We start from the raw sequence: 9,416 nt of genomic DNA on the forward strand, positions 1-9,416 counted from the left end.
AGCACCTTGGTAATTATTGATGATACATACATGGTGGAAGTATGGTCGTCGGAGAGTCCCGGGCGTATGGAAGAGGAAAAGCATTTGATATCATACGATGCAGAAAAACTAAGCAACCTTGGTTAGGTGATGATGGATACGTACGACAATCAGTTAGATTACTTTCTAGGATCTAAACATAGGAAGTAGGAAATAGTTAGTTTTTTTTAGATGTTATTTATTGGAAGGTTCTTCAAATAAAGACAGCAACATTAAGTTTTCAACACTAATGTATGTCCAATTATTTGCATTGTTCAAAATAAGCTGAAATGCATTTTTTTCAAAATGTTTTGGTTCAAATACTAAGCCTTATTTCTTTTACATTTTTAAAACAGTTAAACAATATAAATGCAACTTTCATTATATTGCACTGTCCATTTAATATCTAATCATAGTCTCAGGAGTTAACCATGATCATCATGCATGCATATAAAAGATGAAAATTTTCTTACTCTCCCCTGCAGCCAAATTGATTTGTCTCTATGTATCTCGCCGTTCTCTCTGCCGCAACATTAACCAGATATTAATTTTAAATTATTTAAAAGGGAATAAAAGAACATGACCAAAAGGCAATTTGGATGAAAAAGACATGGTTTGAAATTTTGGCCATTATAAGATTTATATATAGTGTATCAAGAATTAAGGAATTGAATGCAGAAATGAGAAGTATGGTATGGTAATGGATCATGTGCAGTCCGTCAAAATTTCAATGCAGTTGATATTTATAGTCGTCCGATCACAATCGGACGGTTTAAATAAATTCAGTTAACAAATACTACAGTTTTAATGGTTATTTATATTTATATGATTATAATCAGGTCTTTTATTAGTTATAAATTAAAATAAAAAAGTAGGCCTTTTATAAGGAAAAGGTGTCATTTTTGAGAGAGAAAGTGTAACTTTAAATACAAGTAATATCTATCCAATAGTGAATAGTGTTTGTGATACTATCAAAGCTTCTTGCATTGTTGGAGATGGCTGCACCGGATAGAGGAGAACAAGAACCACCCTTTTTCCAACAAACAAGAAGAGGTTTGTTTGTTTCATCCCCTAATCATTCCCATTTTGCTTGCTTTCCTCTCCATTTTTTGCTGCATTTTCCTTTCACTTTAATGCATTTTTATGCCTTTTGCAACCATATGAATTCTTTTCTTGCACTTTGCTGCATTTGAAAGATGTACAATTCAATTTGTAGATTTTTGTTTGGGGTTAATGGTCTTTGATTTCCTGTTAGTTTTAAAAAGTTGACAAGTCAATTTTGAGTGTGTCAGAATCTGTAAATTCCACAAAAACGCATGATTCTACCTATAGTGTTTTGAACAAATAAGGAAACATGATTGAACAACAACTGTAGTACATTTGATTCATAGATTTCATAGATTTGTGGTGTGAATGTTGCAATAGAGATCAAAGTTTAGTTCTTTTTGTGATTGTGCTCATGCATGCCCATTTGAATTTTTTGATGATTTTGATTAGTGTTCATTTTCACTTGGTAAGTTTTGTTTTGGATCTAGTTTTATGTTTCATTTTCACATTTATGAAAGTTTGTAGTTTTGTTGAGCTTATTCAATGTTTTTCTCGTGACTTATGAACACCGTCTTTTTCTTCCTATGATGTCACTGTTCCTTGTTTTTCTGAGTATGTAGTCTTTTTCTAGATTTCTCTTTTCTTTGTTCCTTAACTCTCTTGATGTCATTGTTTACCAGAAACATTTTTCATTGTTTTGAACAAATAAGGAAACATGATTGAACAACAACTGTAGTACATTTGATTCTACCTATGGTAGTAGTAGATTTCTCATTTAATTAACTTTTAATTTTTTTTGTCATTTCATGTGTTTGATTTTTTCTGTTCATGTTTAGGATCTCTTAATTTCTGCAAAAGATATGTGTTTAATGTATATGTTCTTTCTTCTTGTGTTCTAATGATGCTATTTTTTTACAGTTATCCTGATTTTGAATTGTTAAATCATGTTTCCTTATTTGTTCAAAACACTATAGGTAGAATCATGTTGGATATTGATATGGATATTGCATTACCTGCTCAATTGGACACAGCTCCAATAGAATTTTATGTTATTTATGGATGAGCAGGTAATGCAATATCCATATCAATAATAGAGTATATAGATTTTTTTATAGATTTTTTTTTTGTTATAATAGATTATTAAACCATGAGACAATAAAGTAAGATTTCATGAATCTGTGGACTATTTTTATTAATATATACTATGTGTTTTATTTATTTATTTATTGATGTTAGGTGAAAGAAGAGGAGAAGCTAAAGAGTGTCTTAGTATATAGAAATTGGTGGTGGAAATCTATATACTGATATCTAGGCCTGGATTCATTATCTAGCCTTTGCGGTGTTGCAAAATCCAAACCTTCTTTGCTGTTGTTATTTGCTGGAGTTATGCCAAGTTGGCAACCTTGTTACATTCTGACTCGAGGAGCTTATACTCTTGGTGGTGGGATAGTCACATTAGCCCAAAGAATTCAAAATGGCTTCAGGAAAATCTTACAGGTTTGTCTCGATATATCTTCAATTTCTACCATATCGCCAGAACAATTTTTTTTATGAACACTAAAGAAATATCTACCATATCGCTCAAACTCAATAAAATCAAGTTTCGATGGAATCCTAAAGAATAACTTTACCATTAAACCAACTATATTGTTAGATGAACTTTCCTAATTGATACTACGGATTGAAAGCCATGTAAATTACCAAATTGGTTAGGGAAGTATTTGCTGGAATTGAACATTTGATGAGATCACAATGATGGTGCACACACGTTTCCTCTTTCTATGGACATGCATACTAATATGCGGCTGATTTTTGTTAAGCCAAATTTCATCAAAATACAACCATTTATTCTAATATATTTAATGAAAATCCATGGTTTGGCAACCTTTAAGTGACAATTTTTATGTGTTTATACTTTCTATAGACATGGATGCAAAAGTCAAAGCAATGATCAAGCTTATTGAAGAGGATGCAGACTCTTTTGCAAGAAGGGCAGAGATGTACTATAAGAAGCGGCCAGAACTCATGAAATTAGTTGAGGAGTTCTACCGAGCATACCGTGCATTAGCAGAGAGATACAATCATGCAACAGGGGAGCTACGTCAGGCACATAGAACTATGGCAGAACCTTTTATGCTGAGTGATGATTCACCATGTAGTTCTTCGGGGCCCGATGGTGAACCACACACACCTGAAATGCTATCCTTCTCCAATATCAGAAGAGTTTGGAGAGTTTTATCTGAAATGGAAAAAGAGCTTAATAAGGCACAGAATGTTGCTGAAGGCCTTGATGAACGAGCAAGCAAAGCCGAAATTGAAATCGGAATACTGAAGGAAGCCCTAGCAGAGCTAAAATCCAAGAAGGATTCTGGTCTAGTTCAATACAACCACTGTCTGGAAAGGATAGCTAACCTGGAGGCTATGTTATCTTTGGCTCAGCTGGAAACAAAGGGGCATGATGAGAGGGCGGTGAAAGCAGAAACTGAAGTTAAACGTCTCAAGGAGGAGCTTGCCAGGCTGGAGGCCAAGAACGATGCTGGTCTGCTTCAGTATGGAAAATCCCTTGAAAAGATATCTTTTTTGGAGACTACGATTAACCTTGCCGAGGAGAATTTCAGGATGCTAACTGAGAAAATTGAAAGAGCAGAGTTTGAAGTTAAAGCATTGAGGCAAAAGCTCACCGAACTGAATGAAGAGAAAGAATCTGTATCTGTCCTGTACAAGCAGTGCTTGCAGACAATATTTTCAATGGAGAATGAAATTTTGGTTGCCCACGAAACTTCTGAATGGCTGAAAAAAGAAATTGAGCTAGGCGCTGAAAAACTAAAGACTGCGGAAAAACATTGTGACACAATGGAGAAATCAGAAATCAAATCATTCTCTTCGGCTAGAGGCTGACAATCTAGTGCAGAAGATTTCTTTAAAAGATCGAGAGCTTCTCGAGAAACATAATGAGTTTGAGAGGCTGCAGATTCTGATGCATGAAGAGCACTCTCGTTTTTTTCAAATTGAATCTACTCTGCAGACTTTGCAAAAGTCGTACTCTCAATCACAAGATGAACAAAGATCTCTTTCTCTGGAGCTTAAACACGAGCTTCAGCTGTTGGAGGACCTTGAACTTTCCAAAAAAGGTTTTAAAGAAGAAATGCAACATATTGTGGAAGAAAACAAGACTTTGCATGTGCTTAACTTCTCTTCCACTAGGACCTTAAAAGATCAGCAAATGGAAATTTCTAAGTTGAAGGAGATTAAAGAGAATCTGGAACGAGAGTTCGTCATAAAAGTTGAAGAAAGCAATTACCTCCTAAAGGAATCTCATCAAATAAAGGATGAGATTCACTGCTTGAATAATAGATACCGGGCAATACTGGAAGCTCTAGAGTCTGTTGGTTTGAATCCTAAATGTTTTGCAGCACCTGTGATGGATTTACAAAATGAGAACTGAAAACTAAAGAGGCGTGCAAAGTTGAACGAGATGATAAAGAAGCTCTTCGTGAAAAGTCAAAGGATGTGGATAAAATTTTGAATGAAAAAGCCTTTATGCAACAATGTTCCCTATCAAGTTTGAATGATGAGCTTGATGGAGTAACAGATGCAGTGAAGAAATTTCAAGAGTCCTGCTATGTTCTGAAGTAAGAAAATCCATTTTTGTTGTTGAAAAATTAGCTCTATTGTCACAGCTGCAAATTATCACCGAAAGTATGCAGAAGTTATTGGAGAAGAATGCTTTGCTATAGAAGTCCCTCTCCGATTCAAAGATTGAGCTTGAAGGTTTAAGGACTAAATCAAGTAGCCCGAAAGAATTCTGCAATTTGCTGATTAATGAGAAGTCTAGTCTTCTTAATGAAAGGAGCATCCTGGTATCTCAATTATGGAGTGTTGAAGAGAAATTAAGTAACCTGGAAAAAAGGTTTACTAAACCTTCAAGTGGAAGAACTTCATGCTTTGCTTTCAGCACAAAAAGAAAAGCATGCTAATCACAAACCTTCAAGTGAATCCCGATTAGCGAATTTGGAGAATCTAGTTTTTCGGCTACAAGAAGAGCGTCAGTTAGGGAAGGCATAAGTTGAAGAAGAACTTGGTAAAGCTGTAAATTCTCAAGTTGAGATGTTTATTTTACAAAAATTTATGGAATACTTGGAGCAGAAGAACATGGGTTTATTATTTGAATGTCAAAAACATGTTGAGGCATCGAAATTTTCTGAGAAAGTTATTTCTGAGTTGGAGGGTGAAAACCTTATGCAGCAGATGGAGGTAGAGTTCTTGCTTGATTAATAAAGTGTTTGGAGCTCTTCTTGTTGATCCAGACAGGAGAGAAGCTGCAGCTACTTGTAGAGAATTCTGTCCTCCTGAAAAGAACTAGATTCCAAGAAAAGGAACCTTGAGCACGAGTTTGAAAATGCGAGAGAGCAGAATGTGATATTGCAGAAAGTTAAGCTTGAACTACAGGAGATGAACACGCAACTTAGGTTTGAATTGACCGAGGGAGAAGAAAGGGAGAACGTGGTGAAATCCGAAATGGAAATTCTTCATATGAAATTAGTAGATTTGCAGAAAACAAATCTTATGTTTCAGGAAGAAAATCGTAAGGTACTTGAAGAGAAAAATTCACTAATTAAGAGTGTTTCGGAACTCAAAGATGCAAAGTCTGCTGCTGAAGATGAAAACAGTGTGATGTTCCATGAGGCACTGAATCTAGAAAGCCTTAGCATGGTTTATGAGAGCTTTTTCATTGAGAAGGTCTTGGAACAAAAAGAACTGTCCAAACATCTGAGTGATCTTCACAGCATGAACAATAACCTCAAACAGGAGCTTGGTCTGTTAAGGTAACAGTTTGAGGCAAAAGAAGCAGAGAATGTTTATCTGAAGGAGTCGATTGAGACGATGGATAAAGATCTGCAGGAAGCCAGAAATACAAATGATGATTTAAGTCATCAAATTGAAAGTTCAGAACTGTTAGAAAAATAGGAGAGGCTAAAGGCCGTGGAAATGTTGAACGCAGAGTTTTGCAGAAATGTTGAAAAACTCAAAATGGAACAACAAGAATCAAGACTGGTCAATGAAAATCTTGAGAGGCAGATTCTTGAACTATCGGAAGGTTGCGTGAATCACAAAAAAGAAATTGAACTCCTCAATGAAGCAAATAGAAGTATCATGTTAGAGATGAGATTATTACACAAGGAAGTGGAACAGCAGAAGGCTAGAGACAAAACGTTGAGCTCAGAGCTGATGGATAAAACAAACGAATTTCAACTTTGGGAGGCAGAGGCTGCTATGTTCTATTTTGATCTTCAGATTTCATCCATTAGTGAAGCATTGTTGGAAAATAAGGTGAATGAGCTTTCCGGGGTTTGCACAAGACATCAAGATGAGAGTGCCGCGAAGACCTCGGAGATTGAAAAAATGACAGAAAGAGTTGGCCTTGTGGAAAGTGAAATTGGAGTACTGAAGGGTCATTTGTATGCATATCTTCCGGTCATTAGTTCTTTGAAAGAGGATTTCGCTTGCTTAGAGCACATATCCTTCGAACAAATAAAGCATCTTCTGTATGCAATCAAGAACAAAAGGTAGTATTCTGTTTTAGCTTGTTACCACGTGCTTTAGTTTTCCTCATCCTATTCTCTTTTTAAATGAGCATATGAAGATTATGTATTGTATTCTATTTTGTCATTAATGTGTCCAGGATGCCGAAATTGAAACTTGTATCGGAGAAAACATCAATCCAAGTGTAACAGAAAACAAAAGTGCTTTGACGCTGGACGGTGTTTCTGATTTGATAGGCATGACGGAAAGGATTAGAGCAGTTGAAAGGTCCATGGTGGAAGAAATTGAAAGACGTGTCAAGGAAGAAAATCTATCCACTAAAGCCAATCCAGGAGGAAAAGACTACAGCAAAATGGAGAAGCTACTCAAGGACGAGAACACATTCGATCTCAACACATGGAGAACAAAATCCGAAAATGGATCCCTGATGAAAGATATTCCTCTTGATCAAATATCAGACAATCCAGCTTCTAAGAATCGCAGGAGAAAGAATAGCGGGACTGACGATGGTATGCTTGAATTATGGGAAACCGCTGAACAGGACTGCTTTGGTGATGGTTCATTGGTTAGCGAAGTAATGAAAAGGAATTCTGATCCAACGGAGGACATTATTACGTGCCATCAGTTCTTAGTTTTTGTTTAACTAGGTTGATGGATTTTATTTTGGTTTTGGATGATGTGTTAATGTCTTAAGGATTAGTGTTCGGTGCTGTGGTATTTGGGTTTTCAGATTTTAAGAATCTCAATTGGTGTTGGTGTTTGTAATTGGTGTTACTACTGCATTATTGTAGTAGTTTTGTACTATTTTTCTCCATTTGTATTTCTCATACTCATGGTTGAGTGCTATAATTAATATATTTGCTGATTCAAAAAAAAGAATTGGAGGCAGAAAAGGAATTAGGTGTTGACAAGCTTCACCCGGCGAAAAGTATAACGGAGAGAACGCAAGATGGCAAGAGAAGGAAGATATTGGAGAGGCTTGTCTCGGATGCACAGAAACTGAACACTCTTAAGATGAGTGTGCAAGATTTGAAAATGAAAATGGAGACAAAGAAGAGAGGCAAAAAAGGAGATTACAATGAATCTGAAACAGTTAAAAGACAAGTAGACGATGTTGAAGAAGCTGTTGTGAAATTAGGCAATTAGCAGATACTAATGATAACCTGACAAAGGAGATCAAAGAGAGTGTTCCGTCTTCCAGCAGAGATAATTCGGTGGAGTTGGAAAAGACTAGAATAGTGCAAAGAAAAAGAGTTATGGAGCAGGCACGAAAAAGTTCGGAAGAGATAGGACGACTGCAGTTTGAGGTGCAGAACATTCACTATGTTTTGTTGAAATTGAGTGATGAAAAGAAGCACAAAGGTAAGAACAGATTCTCTGGAAAAACAGTGTTGTTTCTGAGGGACTTTATTCACATTCGAAACAAGAGTAGTAGCAAAAATCGCAGCAAAGGGTGCTTCTGTGGAACCTCAAAGACTACAACTAATGAAGACTAAGAAAATTTTGTCTCTCACTATGTTGTAAAGTACTTTCTTTACTTGAGATATTTCTATTCTAATCTAGCGTATCAATTCTTAGATTAGGCTTGAGGTTAGTATTTAAATGATTAATGATCATAGTAACTTATTTCAGATCTCTATGTTTTTAGCTGAGGAGTAGCTGTGTGTGGCACTCTTATGATCAGAAAATAAGTTTTTTCACTCTTTTTCTTCAATATTTGATTTCTCATTACTATTTATTGACTAAGCCATTTTGTCTCAATACTAATTAATTGATCTAAAATAAGTTGGTAATATTTCCACAATTCTAAATTGTGAAGTTGAACTACAAAAAGATACAAAATGCCTTCATGGCCTCAGTTCTAAATTGTCACTGCATAAAGAAAGAAGTTTAACTACAGAAATATACAAAATGGCTTGTACGTCCTCATTCTAATGCATCTGTTTGTCCAAGCTCAGATTTGTTTTAGGTGTACTGTCCCTTCTACCATATGCATTTTTGCAACCTTCACATTTACAACTTGGGGAGCAACCAACACGATCCTGCAAAAGAAAACAACTCACTTTAATTCATATTATAAATGAAACTAAATTTTATACGATACGATATATGTAACAGCGGACAAAACCTTAACACATGCGCAATATTTATTATCGCATCTTGAAAAAATGCAGTTACAAGTTTTCTGTAGCTTTGAAGCTGTAGTTTTGTTGGCGTCCTCCTACAAGAAAAATCTCATTATTCAAAGGTAAACAACATAAAGTTTGAATTAATTTTCTGACCCCAATTTGAGGCAAAGAATCAGAACAGCTTACATTATTCCCACAATTTCTACATTTGCAAGCTTCTTTTCTGCAGTAGGCGTCAATAGCATAGCACGGACAGGTCCTGAAAAATCAAATATAATTTAAGGTGAATCTCAAATTATAACAGTAGCTTAATCTTTCCGCTATCACCCAAAAAAAGGAGCATTATTCATAACATACTTTTCCGAACACCTTGATGTTCTACATTTACAACTTCTGCATAACAATGTAAATGAAGTCGGTGTTAGGCTAATGGAGAAAGTTGTGAAATAGGCCTATAAACTAACTAATGGAATAATTATACAGAAGAATTGACAAACAACTACACTTTCCTCGGTATCTTGGAGGTTTCAGCACTTGGAACAAATAGCTCAGTGGAATATTTAGTAGCATGAATATCAATCGCAAATGGCCCTAAATGTCTCTCTGTTGATGTCGGGACCTGCGGTGGGGAATGCTGTTGCCTGGAAGAAGGAAGCAAAGTACTGGAAAGCTGTAAGG

The 9,416-nt window shown here is 35.7% G+C and overlaps 1 pseudogene; it reads left to right on the top strand.

The window, feature by feature from the left end:
• Positions 1-1,013: 1,013 nt before the first annotated feature.
• On the top strand, positions 1,014-8,154 carry LOC123912845 (annotated as a pseudogene).
• Positions 8,155-9,416: the final 1,262 nt, after the last annotated feature.

Source organism: Trifolium pratense, linkage group LG1, assembly GCF_020283565.1.
Source record: "Trifolium pratense cultivar HEN17-A07 linkage group LG1, ARS_RC_1.1, whole genome shotgun sequence".
Taxonomy (NCBI): Eukaryota; Viridiplantae; Streptophyta; class Magnoliopsida; order Fabales; family Fabaceae; genus Trifolium; species Trifolium pratense.